This window comes from Schistocerca nitens, chromosome 8, assembly GCF_023898315.1.
Source record: "Schistocerca nitens isolate TAMUIC-IGC-003100 chromosome 8, iqSchNite1.1, whole genome shotgun sequence".
NCBI lineage: Eukaryota > Metazoa > Arthropoda > Insecta > Orthoptera > Acrididae > Schistocerca > Schistocerca nitens.
Genome location: NC_064621.1, coordinates 275,122,131 through 275,140,836, shown reverse-complemented (window position 1 = coordinate 275,140,836; position 18,706 = coordinate 275,122,131).

Genomic DNA, 18,706 nt, shown 5'->3' with positions numbered 1-18,706 from the left:
ATTCATAACTCTGTAATTCTGCTGCTTTGTTTCGTTATTGTTTTTCTTTTGTCAAAGTCAAGGCACAGTTCAATGACTGTTGAGCCATTAGCCACAGGGATTATATGCTCTGCATGTACAGTGTCTTCAAATCGAAAGAAGGGAGAGATGATTCATGTTGTGGGTAGTGAAGTAGTCAGGACTATTTGAATATCATGTTATCAAGAAGTAAGACGGAAAGTTTTAAATATTTTGCAAGTTTGTCTCAGTGTTATCTACTTCGCTGGCATATTTGTACGATGTTACAGAAATTCGGGAAGTGGGGATCTGTACAGGTATTCCCATAGATAAAAAGCGCCCGAGACCAGAAATATGTAAGTTTCTTTGTGATTATTTGGATATGAATACCAGACGTAATACTAGATGCATGCAGACATCACATTCTCACTGTAAGCTACCCGTAGAAACAGTCGAGTTATTCTCATGAATGGCGCGTAGTGAGGAGAAAAATCATTTCTGTGGTTGCATACACGGAATAAGCACTAATAAACTAATTACGTAACAGGCTACACAATTGAAAAATGTGATCGCTGCCATTCCGAAGGTATGACTACCCTGAAAGAATGTCGTGATGTGATATATTAAATTTGTTGAAATGTATTGCAAACAAAAGCAGCCTACTCATTCATGGCAATGTAGTTCGAACGTAGTGAACTCTTTCCCCTCACCAGACTCACCTGGCTAGCTTCCGCATTCCTGTCGCTCGCCTTATTCTCAGCTGCTGATGACAGTACACTGGTCATCCATTTGTGCACTGGATCAATTATTTACTTTTCTCAATAAAATCTCTTTATTTGCGAATCACGTATCTTCAGTTTGGAAAGCCGTAGGTGAGTTACCAGCGTCTGGCAAGTGCTTGCCACTCTCCTGAGTGGCACACTCGTCAGTATTTTCATATTTCTTGGATAAAGAACACGACGTAAAACCTTAGGTAAGTTTCCGTGGAAGCTTTTTTATACGATATGTTACTGTGATTCCAACAGAATTGCTGATTGATTTTAGAGTGAATTGTTAACCACTTCGAACTGGAAGAAGCATGATCATTTAGAATGAAAACGGAACAAAACTTTATCTATGCCTGACGTGTGCGTTGTATTTGGTGAACAAAGCGTTCGTTACATGCGCTGTCAAACTAAACCTAACAAAAAGCTGGGGTAAGCATACACTGACTTAGCAAATATCATGCAATCGGCACCTAATCTCGCGTGGGGGCGGACCTCCTCTAGCCCTGCAGACGCAATGAGACGCCGTGGAAGTGATTCTAAAACTGCATGGTACTCTCCTGGAAGCAGCTGACACAAAATCGTATCGAAAGCGGCAGGCAATTCTAGTTTGTGTGTGTGTGTGTGTGTGTGTGTGTGTGTGTGTGTGTGTGTGTGTGTGTGTGTGTGTGTGTCGCTCGCTCAGGAGTCTACTGCGCCACATACTGTGCCTTCCATCGGCATGGTGCAGTTGAAATTTTGATACGTCCGATCATATTACGTTACGGCACTGCTCCAGAGTCCATCCCTGCTGACTCACGACAAATGTAAGCCGTTGTGCCCGATGACGTTGAGATAACAATGGCACTCTTGTACGGCGCCGGCTCCAGTATCCCATGTGACCCACATTACTACGGTCTGCCAACTGGAAGACGTGTCTGGCAAGTCCCGTGTTGCATTGAGCCGTGATTTGTTACACTGTTGCCATTCTGTCACTATTCGCGATCTGTCTCGGATGTCACCTGTCACAGTCATCGAGGGTGGCTGGACGGCCTGTAGTTCATCTGTTTTGGACTGTGACACCCTCATTCAGCCATTCACGATACATCCTGGACACGGGTGAACGTTCGACGCCCAATTAATGCACCACTGACAAATTCTAAATTCCCATCCTTCGGGCACCAACAACCATACGACATTCGAATGCTGGCATAGCGGAGTGTGATGCGCATAGAACACACCTGCGCCATATGTGCCCCACTATCCCATGACATCTGCCAAGTCCGTGTATTATTTAGCGTCACTGTACAGCTCACTTTTAACTCTGCAGGACGAACACCTGCCTCTACAGCGGTAAGGCATTGGAAACATACGGTCGCCGGACAGCAGTAACTGTGTGTCTAGAGTGCGACACGCAAGTATGTTTAACAATATGTCAACAATTTGCTTCCATAATATCATGCATTAACAATCGCCACTAAGGAGCAGCCATACCGAAATGGACAGGAACGTTCTCTATTCGAGAACACTCCCGAAGCAATACCTGGCTATAAAATGTGAACTGCGACAGAATTACAATTTCCTGTTGACGTGGAAGTGATCGTTTCCTTGCAAAACAGAGGCAAGTTGGCAACTAAACTTGCGAAAGCTTCGCCTGGAGAGCAACGGATAACGACCTGGCCCGGTGAGTCCCATGCGTCATTAATACGTTTCTCGGTGGAGCGAGAGCTTGCGTCAGTAGCAGCTCGCGAATTCTTGAGGGTGAGGGGGGGGGGGGGGAGGCGAGGGGGTGTATGTAATTCCCGGGAGAGCTGTTAGCGGGCTATGCTCCGTGGGACGCGCTACACGCCGCCGCGATTAATCATCCGCGCTGTAATACCGCGCGCGCCGCTCTCAACTGCCGCAACCGCTACAATCACTTGTTTGTGCGATGAGGTAGCAAGTAATACTCCGCTAACAGGCCGAATAATAGGCTTCAGCGCGTCGGCGGCCCGCGTTCGGCTGCTCCTCGCTGGGCAGTAATTATATGGAAAAGGACCCGCTCGGAAGCGCACGGCTTGTCCGTAACAAGTAGTGGCATGCGAGGCGATAAAAAGCAACAACAGCCCTTTTGGTACGGCAGAAACAGCTTTTAGATCACGAAACTTACATTGCGTGGTTATTTGTATTTTCTACCAGTCACTTTTGTTTGCTTCTGTTTCATTTAACACGCTGCAACGCGTTTTGAGCACGTTCTGCTCATCTTCAGGCGTTTATGCACGCAGAAAATTGTGCCTTAGCCCCTTAATGCGGGTGTCGCGAATTCGCGTCATACCAATGTTGTGTTAATATCTGGAAGTTAACTGTTTTTGAATGCCAGTCCCGATAGATTGATTATTCATGAAAATACCAAAGTTTCTGACATCTACTGAGTGCTTCGCGCATCTCTAAAGCACCACCATTTATTTTTATCTTTCGTCTATGAATGTATTCAGGCATTAAATGGTTAAAATAACGTGTCTTAAAGTGAGGTAACTGAACTGTTCGCACCTGATATGGCTGTTGGGGTATTTGGAGTGAAAGATAGGAGCGGGAAGCAGTGGCTGGCCGAAACTAATGTCCAGGGATGCCTTCTACTGGTGTGGAGCTGTGCCTCGTTTATTAAGATTGATGTGACAGTCTGTGTGGGTAAGACAGTTTTGTACCAGTTGTTGCAGTACGAAAATCGTGTGACATACTTATTTGACTTTTGTTCAACTACGATTTTGACGTCCCGAAGCTTCGTTTGCATCACTGGTACACTGCCGAAGCTGTTATGAGACGTTACACTACTGCACTATTTATTTTGGAGCTATTTTTCGACGTAATTTACTGCTCAAATTTTTTTACATACATTTAAACACTAAACACTTAATACAGTATGGCCGTCTTGCATTATGTGGCTGAGTATCGCGTATCGCATTTTACGACGATATTCGTGATACTGACTGGTAGTCGTTTGTTTCACATTGGCACATCTTACATCTACTGCGTTGGAAGTGGCTTAGGCTCCTGAAGAATTTTGAGATCTTGAATTCGGTTCTTTCATTCACAATATTATCTCCATATTCTATATTAGGAATGAAAATCTTCATTTTTTCTATGATACTCATTCTTTTTCCTTTCTCAAATTTTTGTAAGATTCTGAGAGTGTAGTTCGTTTCCAAATGTTTTCCAATTTGTAAATGCATCAAGGACTGTACCTCGTTTTATACTCTAAATAAGCTTCCTATTTACGTTGTTGTTGGTACTGAACCATATTTTTACTTATGAGTTCTTGAATATCCGACATTATAGCATGTACGGCCTTTTTACGTATTTAACTGGCTGGGTGCTTTCAGTATTTAGAGTACTTTGACGTTGTTTGTTCACGTTATTTTTTAGCTTTTGTGACATTGTATTACTGAGTGAAGGACCATTGCGATTGTTTATCGCAGTTCACTTTACAGTTTCTATTTCTTGTTAGAGCCTGTAAGTTGAAGTGGAAACTTTTAGACTCGGTATAGCATTATTCTATACGCAGCTTTTTTTGTGGGAGGTGGAATGTGTGGTGGAGGTTAATATGGTGGTGTCTGTACTAATAGGTTTTCTGTGAACATTGGAAGACACATTTTAGTTCTGTTTCAATATTTTCACGTCAAGAAAGGGAATGGCGTTTTCTTTATGCTTAACGGCAAACGGTATTTCTACGCAGGCTACTGAATTTATTAAAAAAGTGTACTACTTCACCACGTAGCCGTTGTTCCGCTTGATGTTTACTTCACTGAAATGCCTGCGATATAATCAAAACGCAAGTGAAGTGCACTTTCCTATTTCAGTTACAAATTACATCTAATTGCGTTCAGCGAACAGATAATCGTATCATCATCATGTGAAACTGAAATCCTGTCTCTGAAAAACACTGTCCGAATGTCTAGCAGAAACATCAGCATGGATTTTTATTTAGACAAATGCGCTACATTGGCATTGACGAAGGGCAAAACTTCAAAACTTAAGTATCGAAACGCCGAATGGACAAGCCATCAATTGCAACCAGCCGGAAGCCCAAAAATAACAAGGAATTTTGCAGTTGGACGACATCAAGAACGGACGTGTAGGAAGTGTGGTGAGGAAAGAATACACCAAAGGGGTTAGTAAAATTTTGGAACGCGAACTGGAAGGCGGCAACACCAAGACAATCGACACCTGGGCCATACCTTTCATCAGATGGACAGCAGACATCGTGAACTGGACGGAAGCAGAGTTTGATAATATGGAGAGGAAAAAATGAAAAAAAAAGCCGGTGACATTCATTGCGCACTTCACCATTGCAGTGACGTGACAGCCTGTACTTGCCGACGAAGACCAACCGCACAAGGCTCTTGAAAGTAAGACAGGTGGTGGACGGATAAAAACATGCATTGGCAAGCTATGTGGAAGATAGCCAAGAATTAGCTCTAAACTTAACAGAATGATTGTGGAAGTATAGTAAACCAAGAATAAATACCGTTAACCTGATCTCCAGTGCAGGACTGACACTGTGCACATTAACGTGTTCCTTGGGCAGCTTTTGGGAAGATTCAAGGCAAAATAGTTAAGTAAAAAGACTATCTTGATTGACGAGCAGACCCCTACGGAAGGAATCTGAAGGACTGATTCTTCCTGCACAGGAAGAACTTACGTCATCAGCGCCAGAATCCAAGAATCGGTGGACGATCGGATGTGCTGACTCTGCAAATAAGCTCAGGAAATAATCTACCTCATCTAGAGCTACTGCAACAAGATCGCCCACACTGGTGGCAAGCAGAGCAACAGCGCTCTGACACTAATGATCCACTCCAACTTCAGCCAAAAACACCATCTGCGGGCGGCAACGAAGTGGTGGGTCCACAAGCCTGAAAGAGCTGCCGGAAAGAACATGTCAAATCATAGTTGAACTTCGGTTTCAGACACCTTGAACGCTGGAACATAATACCAGAAATAAAAATCGTAAACATGAAGTGTGGATCATGGTCACAGCCGTCCGAAGTGATAGCGAAATCGAGGAGAAACAACTGGAAAAATGCACCAATTGCGAGGACCTTAAAATCGAGCTACAGTGACTGGCGTAAATCAAAGAGGTCCCAGTAGTTCTCGGCACACTGCCAACGGTGCCAGAAAGATCTTAGTGGGCACTTGAAAACCATTGGCGGTGATGTAATACCAATCTGCTAACTAACAATAGCCACTTTATTGAGATCAGCACAGATTATCCACCGACAGATCACTGTGTCTAACTGATCAAAAGTTATGGTATACAGCTCAGCGACTTAATAAAAAATTCACCAAAACCATGTGAAAAAATATTCCCTTCTTGCAGCGATAGGTGAACCGTACGAGCTACGTAGTGTAGCGGCAATTCAAGTGACCAACAGTGTGTATGACGTCTTACGAGATGGAGAAGTACAGAGAGTATGTTGCATTCTGCACACAGCTGACAGTTGTTCTTCACTACACAAGCTGTTACAATGGGAGTGACAGTGTAAAACAATATTTACAGTTACCATCACTTGCAGTCACTTTTCCCGCCCGCGACAGGTTTGTAGACTTCAGTACTGAGAGCAGGCGTCGAATCAGTATTCGAGAAGGGGAAAGGAAGACTGACTTCTTGGAAGGTTTCTGAGAGAATGCAATGCATCTGTAACGGAACACTCACATTCGAGATGTTAGTAAGATCAATTCTAGTGTATTTTCAAGAGTTTGGAGTTCTTATCAGGTAGGCGTGACAGACATATAGAAGCAAGTCCAAAAGCGCTGTTGGGATCGGTATAACCCACACGAACCCGCAGCGCAAATGCTCTCTAAGGCTTGGAAGAAAGATGATTTAATTCTCACGAAACCCCGTCGGGTAAATTAAAAAAAACTGCACTAAAAGAAGACTACGCTACCGTTGTGGTGCCACCACTGGATTTCTGGCGTAGGGATCATGAGAGGAAGTTAGATGTAGTTAGGAAGCATACTGAGAAAAAATAGGCGGACATTTTTCACTCGTTCAAGACGTGAATGGAATAGGCACAAAAATCGGTAATACTGGTACACTGTGCAGTGGTTTGTGCTTTAGACAGGGTGAATCAGGACCACCATTCGAAAACTTTCAGGGGTTGTTCAGCAATACCTTCTGACCACTTTGTGTAAGGGACCCACGTTCTCCGGCAGCTCGTTACACCGATACTGCATTTCGTTTAGTTTCCTGTACTACTTAGCTTTGTATTTGTACGTACTGCAATGGAAACGGTGATGCCTGCGGTTCGTTATGCGCTATGCTTATTGTTTGAAAAACCCTTCCACTCACTCACAGTACTTACTGTTGAAAACAGTAATGCCCACTTTTGTCTTCTTACTCAAGCTTGCATACAGTTCCGCTCGCTTCGTCTTCTTTTTATGCCGGCGATGTTCGTTGCACGGTAAAAGGGATACAAAGCAGTATGGATATACTGAAGAAAAGTTGACCGATATGCAACTCGTCTATAAGTTCAAATGGCTCTAAGCACTATGGGACTTAACATCTGAGGTCATCAATCCCCTAGAAATTAGAACTAATTAAACCGAAGGACATCACACACATCCATGCCCGAGGCAGGATTCGAACCTGCGACCGTAACAGCAGCGCGGTTCCGAACTGAAGTGCCTAGAACCGCTAGGCCATAGCGGCAGGCGTCTGTGTGTTCAAGAATTTTTAGCATATTGCAGCCCCGTCAGCAACTGTGATAGACTAATATTTTGAAGAATCAGCCTCAGTTGCACAAATTTTCTGGTCTTTACCAGGTTTCGCCCAAATTAATCTAGCCTTCTTCAGAAGCATAAAGTTACTATAACAAGCCTGAGTAAGGCACAGTCAATATTAAAATTTTTTGCTTCTGAAGAAGGCTAGATTAATTTAGCCGAAACCTGGTGAAGACTAGAAAATTTGTGCAACTGAGGCTGATTCTTAAAAATATTAGTCTATGGGTTCACTTAATGCAATGGAAATTCCGCATCACGACGCTTTCCCTGAGCTGTTCGCACAGCGATAGTACTTTTTTTCTTAAATTTATTGACTTTCGAAGCGTGCCTATACAACCATCTCAACAATGGAAATGTTGTATTACAGATTACAGTTTGCTTTGACAATTTAGCGTATACATTAGTTTAAGCCGTATCCAGGTGTGAAGTTACAGAGTTTTGGCAAGTGGTCGATTCTGGCATAAAACACGTTTTACGTGCACAGTATATCGAAACAAGTAATGAAGACGAACATGTAACACAGGATACAAAGAGGTAGTATGCTATGAAAAATCCTACTGGTAGCAGAACAAGAAACGATAAATTACAGTTTGAACGCATTTGGAAAATTTCAAATTGTATCCATAATAACGACCATATATCTAAATTAATAATAATGCATTCTTTTGTATGTCTTGTAAGAATTCTTCAAAAGCTGCGGATACAGAATTAAGTATTTGTGCAGGTCTCTAAGTATCATCTAGACACAACATGAGAACAGTATACAAGAACCAGATTTGGATGTTACAGCCACACGCGTATATTTATACTAGAATTCAGACACATACGTATAGGAGATGCGTAGTGATAAACATTTATAAAATGAACGTTCCATATCCTGCAGATAACACTTCAGAATATAGTAGGTTACCTGTGCTTTGGTATTCCACTGGCATTCTAATTACCAAGAGCATTTCATCAGCAGCGCAAGTTGTTGTATTTGGATACTGGCAGTACTGACGAACTCTTACAATGTTTTAAACGTTGCTTTTATCGTTGAATGCTAACAAGGTTAGGAGGCTGCTAGGGAACTGATGACCAACGGCCCGAAGATTATTTGCAAGTAGGTTTAGGTGGTACATATTCCGAGGACACTGTAGAAACGTAGGGTTTGGATAGTCTTCCTCTCCGCAAACACACAGTGTAGCTGCACTTAGGTAGACCCGATAGAGATGCTCATTAAACTTCCAGTAATTACATTTCAGCCGAACTTTGTTTCACTATTGTGAAGGTATTTTCAGAGGAACAAGGATGCGGTAATAAATCGAGTAAATCTTTGTTACATTATTACTCTGTAATGAGACGCACGATCCCTTACACGACAGCATTCGGAGGACATTTCGGAATAGCCTATGATATTTGTCGGTGGAGATCTGGTTCATCCTGTATATGAAGTTGCATAATTGGAGTAATTTTCGAAGGGGTAACTGAAACTCTTAGTTGAAATAATACATTGTCGCGGAGAAGATTTCAGATGTAGCCCAGCGACTGTAAAAATTCTGAAATAATTGATTCCCGAATGTTGAGCGGCCTCCGGGTCGGAGGATGGACGCAAGCCTCTTCTCTGTTTTTCCCCTCGTAATTCGTTGAACGTAAACGAGGGCAACAAACCATGGTACGCCGAAGCGACCCCTGCAGTTTTCCCAGAAAGACCCGGCGTTGCTGTATTTACGTGCACTGCAGGCTAAACAGAGGCTGTGCACACATTGGACGTAACAAATAGTAACACAGCACTCGTTGTTAACGGGAAGCAATCTTCAGTCGTAAAAATAGCTTCGGGTGTATGCCATGGGCGTACCATTTCTGTTCACAATAGAAAAAGTTCGAAGTTTCCTACGGCAGCGTTGTAAAATTGTAGCGAAAGGTAGAAAGACCTGCAAAGCGCCGATTCTTGGTGGCAGCGAGTTACGATCAGCTCGTAACATCTACAGCTACACGGCTATTCTGCAATTTCGAAGTCAATGCCCGACAGAGGGTTCATCGAACCACCTTCAAACTATTTCTCTACCGTTCCTCCCTCTAACACGCGCGGAAAAAACGAAAATTTATATCTTTCTTTGCAAAGAAAAAATAACGTATCGCACATAAATACGCAGAAAGACTGTGTGACCACACGATTGCCTAACAGTCACGGTAGATAGTTTCATCCGGAATTATATAAGATGAAAGAGCACAAAACAATCTTAGGGAAGGCATGTGCCAGACAGATTCATTGAAAGTCATCAGGACTTTAAGTGCACCCACGAAGGGGTAGCTTCCAAGACTCTCCTCCCGGCGATACCTTTTTTTAGCGTTCGTCATGTTGAATCGTTACCAGGGAGGACTGTCACACTAAATAAGATCGAAAGGAGAGCAGCGCGTTCCGTCGCAGGTTCGTTTTGAAATCGCGGAAGCGTCACGAATATGCTCATTCAACTCCAGTCGCAGACACTACGAGAGAGGCGCTGGTGCATCACGTTTTGGTTTGGTTTTAAAATTCAGAGAGCGACAGCAAATACACTCCTGGAAATTGAAATAAGAACACCGTGAATTCATTGTCCCAGGAAAGGGAAACTTTACTGACACATTCCTGGGGTCAGATACATCACATGATCACACTGACAGAACCACAGGCACATAGACACAGGCAACAGAGCATGCACAACGTCGGCACTAGTACAGTGTATATCGACCTTTCACAGCAATGCAGGCTGCTATTCTCCCATGGAGACGATCGTAGAGATGCTGGATGTAGTCCTGTCGACGGCTTGCCATGCCATTTCCACCTGGCGCCTCAGTTGGACCAGCGTTCATGCTGGACGTGCAGACCGCGTGAGACGACGCTTCATCCAGTCCCAAACATGCTCAATGGGGGACAGATCCGGAGATCTTGCTGGCCAGGGTAGTTGACTTACACCTTCTAGAGCACGTTGGGTGGCACGGGATACATGCGGACGTGCATTGTCCTGTTGGAACAGCAAGTTCCCTTGCCGGTCTAGGAATGGTAGAACGATGGGTTCGATGACGGTTTGGATGTACCGTGCACTATTCAGTGTCCCCTCGACGATCACCAGTGGTGTACGGCCAGTGTAGGAGATCGCTCCCCACACCATGATGCCGGGTGTTGGCCCTGTGTGCCTCGGTCGTATGCAGTCCTGATTGTGGCGCTCACCTGCACGGCGCCAAACACGCATACGACCATCATTGGCACCAAGGCAGAAGCGACTCATCGCTGAAGACGACACGTCTCCATTCGTCCCTCCATTCACGCCTGTCGCGACACCACTGGAGGCGGGCTGCACGATGTTGGGGCGTGAGCGGAAGACGGCCTAACGGTGTGCGGGACCGTAGCCCAGCTTCATGGAGACGGTTGCGAATGGTCCTCGCCGATACCCCAGGAGCAACAGTGTCCCTAATTTGCTGGGAAGTGGCGGTGCGGTCCCCTACGGCACTGCGTAGGATCCTACGGTCTTGGCGTGCATCCGTGCGTCGCTGCGGTCCGGTCCCAGGTCGACGGGCACGTGCACCTTCCGCCGACCACTGGCGACAACATCGATGTACTGTGGAGACCTCACGCCCCACGTGTTGAGCAATTCGGCGGTACGTCCACCCGGCCTCCCGCATGCCCACTATACGCCCTCGCTCAAAGTCCGTCAACTGCACATACGGTTCACGTCCACGCTGTCGCGGCGTGCTACCAGTGTTAAAGACTGCGATGGAGCTCCGTATGCCACGGCAAACTGGCTGACACTGACGGCGGCGGTGCACAAATGCTGCGCAGCTAGCGCCATTCGACGGCCAACACCGCGGTTCCTGGTGTGTCCGCTGTGCCGTGCGTGTGATCATTGCTTGTACAGCCCTCTCGCAGTGTCCGGAGCAAGTATGGTGGGTCTGACACACCGGTGTCAATGTGTTCTTTTTTCCATTTCCAGGAGTGTATATTGCCTCCACCTACACATATCCGCTACAATCCGACGACGTTAAAATCAGAGATAGTCAAGCTCATACTCTGGTTTACCCATTTATTCTTCCCGCGCACCAGTCGCGACTGGAACAAGCAAGGAGGAAAGCGATTGCGGTACACGAATTAACATTCGCCACACATCGTGCTGTCGCTCCCGAAGTGATTAAGCATGCAACACACAAAGGCTGAATTAAGAATTCACTCAGTCCCGCTGGCTAACAGCGACTGAGAACCATAAAAACGCGCCAGGGAACTGACAGCGAGGAAACTGAAAATATACGGGAAGTAGCCCGTAGTATGATCTATTGTCATACTGTAGACACGTAGTTGCAATACAAGGACTCCTTTGATTGTACTGTTATTGGCTTCCGAAATTACAAAAAATACATTTATCAAAAATACATTTATCAAAATAATTTTGGTCTCTAAGAAAATGAGCTTATCTTTTTACACAGCCCAATACGAGACTTGTTTTATACCGCCCAGTTATGTTCGAAAGTATACTAATGGACAGTATTGGTGGGCCTCCGCTTGCAATAGACGCTCTTCTCACTTATTTTATCATGGATTTGGTCAAGAAAGAATGCGTAATAAACGCTATTTATTTACTTATTTATTTATTTATTTATTTATTTATTTTCCCCTTGTAAAGTAATCTCTTTCGTATCTGAGGACCGAACGCCGGCTGGAATGGCGGAGCGGTTCTAGGCGCTACAGTTTGGAACCGCGCGACCGCTACGGTCGCAGGTTCGAATCCTGCCTCGGGCATGGATGTGTGTTGTGTCCTCAGGTTAGTTAGGTTTAAGTAGTTCTAAGTTCTAGGGGACTGATGACCTCAGAAGTTAAGTCCCATAGTGCTCAGAGCCATTTGAACCATTTTTGAGAACGGAACACTGAGCGTAGGCTTAACGAACAATGAAAACGACAGTTTTCTCTGCACGGCCAGAGGATTATACTCATTTTTTTATTGCTGTTGTACTACCGGCGTGCAGCAGTGATCCCACCTGTCACCTACAGCAATGAATCTATGGCAAAATCAGTAGCACTTCAAAAGATTTTACACAATTTTGTTTTTGCAGTTACTTATGATTAGCATTCAACAAATCCAGCGCCCATCTTGCACAAAATTTTGTCGTAGTGTTACATTCCCAAGAAAATTCCATGTTGTCACGGCTACTGGTCGTCCAGTACCAAATTGCGCATTTTCTCGTTCTTGTAAGATCGGATTGACAGAAAACTGTAGCGGAACGCGGGGAGACCTGTGGAGGATTTGTTCTGTAGGCAAGTATTAGCTGTTTAACTTCAAACACACGAATAAATGTGTCCCACATACATAGGTGGGCTGACTTCTTATTCTATTACGCTAATGGCGATATATCCTTTGAAACACTACGAACCGTTAAATATGTAGTAGTTAGTGTCCGATGCGACCTTAGGAGGAAAGACATATAAATGTAGGAAAACGGATGCCTTGTTGAGACTCTTTGGTAGAATCCTTCAGAAAAGTAGTAGTATTCCATTTACGAATTGACTCTCGAGCATTGCTCTTCAGTGTCGGACCCTTACTAGGTAGAATTGATAGAGGAGATATAAAGAGTACATGGCGAAAACCGGCGCGTTTCGAGTTCGCTAAGTGAACTTTAGAGTGCCATCAATTTGCCATTGCAAACGCTTTAAGTCTAGCTTGGAGCACTATGCGCAGAGTTACTGTTAAAATCCCGAGTGGGAGTACGTTCCAAGAAGACTGGTAATACATTACTTCCTCTCATATACACCTCGAAAAATAACCATGGGGGGACAAATCAGAGAATCTACAGCTCAGCTTGCTGGCAACTGTCCTTCATGCGCACCACTCGCAAACTAAGCAAGAAAGGGAACTTAATAACAGCGGTATCTCAAGTATCTTTCAACACACACCCGATGTTAATTTTCGGAGCGTAATGCAGATGTACTTCACGCTGATTATGCTTGAGTATAGCATAAACACGTTTGAATTCATACTTCTGTTTGTTACTTCTTGGAAATGGAAGAGCGGACTCATTTGCTTTCGCCAACTTAGGCTTTATTTCCCTTAAATGCAAACAATTCACATGACAGCACGACATTCCAGTTTATCAAATGTTAAAAAGTGTGTTAAATCTTATGGGACTTAACTGCTAAGGTCATCAGTCCCTAAGCTTACACTCTACTTAACGTAAATTATCCGAAGGACACACACACACACACACACACACACACACACACACACACACACACACACCCGACGGAGGACTCGAACCACCGCCGGGACCAGCCGCACAGTCCATGACTGCAGCGCCTTAGACTCCAGTTTATCAATTTGAACAGAAAACACAAACGCATACATAACATGACTGCTTTGGAAAATCGAACCGGAAGAACAGCTGCGCCTATTACTTTTGATATGTGGCTATGATTGCGAAATATTTATGAAAAAGAAAGCTCTCCTTTTGGAAAGTGACAAACTATCATCTTGATATTACAATATGATATGCACTACATATCATCAACAATTTAACGATATACTAAAGCAATTACCGGTAACTTGACGTCAACTTAACGGAAATTTTGCTACATATTATTGACAAAAAAATTTGGTATTGAGACATTTAAAAAACTAAGCTTTTCTTTTCACTGTAACGACGTGCGACAGCTATTAAGAAGTGAAACGTTAAATTGAGGCGATAATATTTAGGATATATGCGCAATGTAACAGACGTTTTCCAGTAGAGCAGAGCTTCTGGCCCGTAAAGTTATGTTTGATTGCCGAATAAAGGTGACTATGCATTGGACCACCAGACTTAAGTTTAACCTGTAGCGCATTTACTGGTTACTTTTGCGAAATTGCTAACTGCTTATGTTGCTCGCGTTGTATCACATTTATTTTCAAGATCTCACGAACGCCGTTGAGGAAGCGAAATTTTTAAAAAAACTAAGTTGCTTAAACTTACGAATGTGTACCGTACCGCGAGACAATGTTCCCATTATATATAACAGCCCGATACCTGGCTTCGGTAGCTTTGGTGACGATATTGTTGCCCTTGACAAATGGGACGCTACGCTTGAATGACTTACGTTACTTTAATTATAGGAGTAACGACACAAAGAAGCGGTTCCACGTCTACTTTTATACTCCGCAAGCCTTGCGGCGTGAGGCGGAGGGTTCTTCAGGTACTATCACTACTTCCTCTCGTTTCTGTTCAATTCGAGAGTTTTGTGCGGGAATAACGACGGAAGACCTCGTGTGAACTCTGATCTTATTATAGGTTCAGTGTCTTTTCAATAGATATGCACGAACTGATAAAAAATATCCAGACACCTCTATGTATTGCGGAATTTATGACTAGATGTCATCAGAGACGGTTGCCAGTGTAAAAGGAGGCGAGGATTATAGTGTTGTCAGCAGGAAAGTAGTAAGAGCATAACTGATCGGTTAGAAGAGCTCAGTGACTTCAAACGTAAACTAGTCACAATGTTATATAAGTACAAAATCCTTCAAGGACATTTCAGTCCTCCTACAGCCGCCCAAGTCGACTGTTGGTGATGTGATTGTGAAGAGCAAACGCGAAGGAGCGGTCACATATCAACTACGGCCAGGCAGACATCATGTAGATGCTGAAGGACAGAGGCCCTCGCGCATTGAGGAGGGTGGTTGTACAAAATGCATAAAATTAGCGGAAGGAGCCGCTCGCCAATTCCAAAATGCTACCAGCCGTACAGCTACCACTATGACTGTGTGTAGGGAGTTAAAAAGAATGGGGAACAGTGCTCGAACAGCTCCTAGTAAGCCATATACTTCTGTTGTCAAAGCTAAGCGTCGCTTCAGGTAATGGAAATAGCTACGCTATTTCAAGTGAGTGACTGCAAACGAATGGTTTGGACAGATGAATCATGCTCTACCCCGTGGCAATCCGATGGAAAGATTTCGTTGTTAGGGTGTGATCCCCTGCGTTTAAGAAAATGCTAAATGCTGAAGGATATGAGCACACACTATAGTAGAGTGTATTGTGTACAGTGGAGGAACAATTCGGAGACAATGATTGATTGTATCTGGATATCAATGCACACTGTCATCCCGTCATAAACCACCTTATGTGGGGGCAGTGGTTTCTGGAAACAGCGTCAAACATCGCTACTTCTCTGGTTTCATCTCCTGAGGAAGAATGGGCTGCCATTCCTCCACACACATTCAGATATCTCACTGGACGTGTCCCCCCTGGAGTTCAAGCAGTCATAAACGTGAAGGGTGCGTACACCCCACATTAATGACCACTAATACGTGTACGGACACTATTTGATAGTGTGTGCAGAGGAAACCTGTATGTTGCTTGACTCTCCTAGCCTAGTCCGTTCTAGGCAACAGCAAATCACACCACAGGCATACCGCCTGTCTTTAAGCATCTGCTACTAGAGTTAGGCTATCATAGGTTCGTGATGTTTTCCCTTCTTATTCGGATCTTCACCGTTTCCTCCTCTGTTCTACTGGAGAAGCGGCCTCAGCTGAAGAGCAACATTAGAGTATCGGTCAAATGAGTTCCACAGCTTCCTTCTTCATGGGAAGACAACTTCCGTGATCAATCTTCCAATGAATTTCGATCTGACATTTGTTTCCTACAATCAGTTTTACTTTGTCGTTCCACAGTAATATGCTCCGTACGCACGCACACTTTCACGTACGTAATTATTGTGGCTGTTTCCAGTGGTTGGTCGTCAATCGTATAGTGAAATATTGACGTGCCTATTTACGCAATTTGCTAGCGTTACCATCTTTCAGTGTGCACGAACATCGGATGATAAATCTATGTATGTTGTAAACACATCTGATCAGCTACAGAACAACGAAACGTTCGTGATTCCACTCTACCTTTGTGTTTAGTTCATCGCTTACCTTGTTAAAAATAGGAGATGTAGGACCGCTACGCAAATCGCCCTAGAGCGGTGAGGAAAGAGAATGCGATGTAAACGGAAGACGGGGCTGTGAAGGTCGGCGCGGCGTACGTCAGAGCGAATGCGCAGATAAGACGGTCGGTGTTAGCACATCCCACGGCGCGCGGAAGCGGCGGACGGCGCGATAAACGCCCAGATAGCCGCCGGCCAGCAGTCGCGTCTGACAACATCTGGGTTTGGGGGGGGGGGGGGGGAGAGGGAGGGTGAGTGGCAGTTTCCGGCGGGGGTGGCTCGGCTCCGCGAGGTACAGCCACCGGCCACTGCACGCAACCTGCTCGCGCCACTGCGCAGAAGCTACCTGCACACAATGTTGCAATTCTTCGCGTCACAGTTACTACACCTGCTGCATGAAATTGCATATATGCACACAGACAATTTCCCACTGCTGATAAACGATATCTTTTCAAAAACCAACAAATTTACCTTTAATTATGTTTTCATTTATTTTCGGAATTTTTAGTATCTGCCTCCTTCAAAGTACCCCTTTCACATACTTATTCCGGCGTATAACAAATTATACACACTGACACGAATTCCAGACAATGACCCACAATTCTCTCCTAGCCTTTTCCCTGCGGCTTCGCTCGCGTACAAGTTAGACGCATACGTTGCACACCTACCCCCACTCTTTCCACCTCATCTTTCCTCTCAATAAATTCCCCGCTCGCTCTCGCTCTCTCACACACACGGAGAGAGAGCGCGCGCGAGAGAGAGAGAGAGAGAGAGAGAGAGAGAGAGAGAGAGAGAGAGCGTGCGTGCGACTCAAGTTCACTGACAGCGCACAATTGGCGCGTACCACTTCCTTTACTTTCTGAAGGTGAGCGTCAACAGTTGAGGTTGAAGGCACTGGTCTTCATATGACTGGCTCCTATTTCTGAATTGCGGATAGCTTTCTTAATATTGCGTTTGATCATCTCTAAGTTTGCTTCAGAATTTCAAACGTTACCGTAAATGTTTATTTCCATCTTTCACCATATCATTCTCCTGTGACTGACACGCAATTGTCGCCATGAATTCGCACCACAGCCAGGTAACTGGACGAGGTGTAAGCCGTATGAAGTAATGACGTTACTGGGGAGGCTATGGAGAATATAGTACCACAAATGGCATATCACTAGCACGCTTCGTAGCCACGTATTAAAAATTAAACTGATTTCCGTTTCTTTTTGAACCCATTTCGTAAGTAACGCTGAAGGTATAACCTGGATATAATTCCAGTGAGGATACGTGGAGTAAAATTTATGTGAACAGAAGCGAAATAATGAAGTAAAGAAAAAATTAGAAGGTAAGCTCGTCGAGCAAATCCACACGACGCAACGAGCGACTGCACGCTGTTTTAGGACTGCTGCTCCACATCACCGCATTTCTAGTTATTTGGAAAATTTTGTTCGACCTGATGGCTTCAACCTGCTCCGACTTCACTGTTAGTTTATTTTTCATCATCATGTATTTGCCTTTGCGAACTGTAGGGCACCATTACAAATTCTCACTACGATTTTAAGGCTGGTGTGACAGATACAAGTTCTGCCCTAATTGCTATTTAAATGACTGATCACGATTTGTGACCACTCAAGTAAAATTATACACTAAAATTTCTGATAATGTTTTCTCATTCTTATCTATTTAACTAAGTAGGTGACATTTTATTTTCATTTGTGGAACTGAAGATGGTCAACGGATGGTTGAAACTAGCGTGGAAATAAACGCTTGTTTCTTCTAAGTAACAATATTGGTAACGGAACTAATTTGCATGATTTATTTTGTAACCTGGTACACAAGAGAGAGAAAATGGAAGAAGCATTAGGGTTCCATTCTTATATTATCCTGAACACCGCAGGAAACCTAATTTAGGGTGCACCGACGGGGATTCAAACGATGCTCCTTTGAATACCGATGTAATACCATTTCTCTCCGTTGAGAAGATGGCGTGACGATGTTCTTTACCACAAAAGTTTTTCACCAAAAGCTGTAAAATCCTAAACTTCCCTAGAAGTTGGGAAGTAGGAAGCTGGTGCTGATGATTCGGCCGGCGAATGAGGACGTTTAGATCTGGCGGTCAATTTAGTGCTTTTCGGCAGCTTTGAAGTTCCATGCTCACACTAAACATACAGGACCATGTCCGTAATAACTATGGGACAAAAAATTTCTGCGCCAATGAAAAACCATCGGAAGAGGCAGACACTTAACACAGAACTAACCAATAGGCCCAATGATTCTTGCATCCGCCTCCATAACCGAGTGATAACCGCAGCTGACTGCC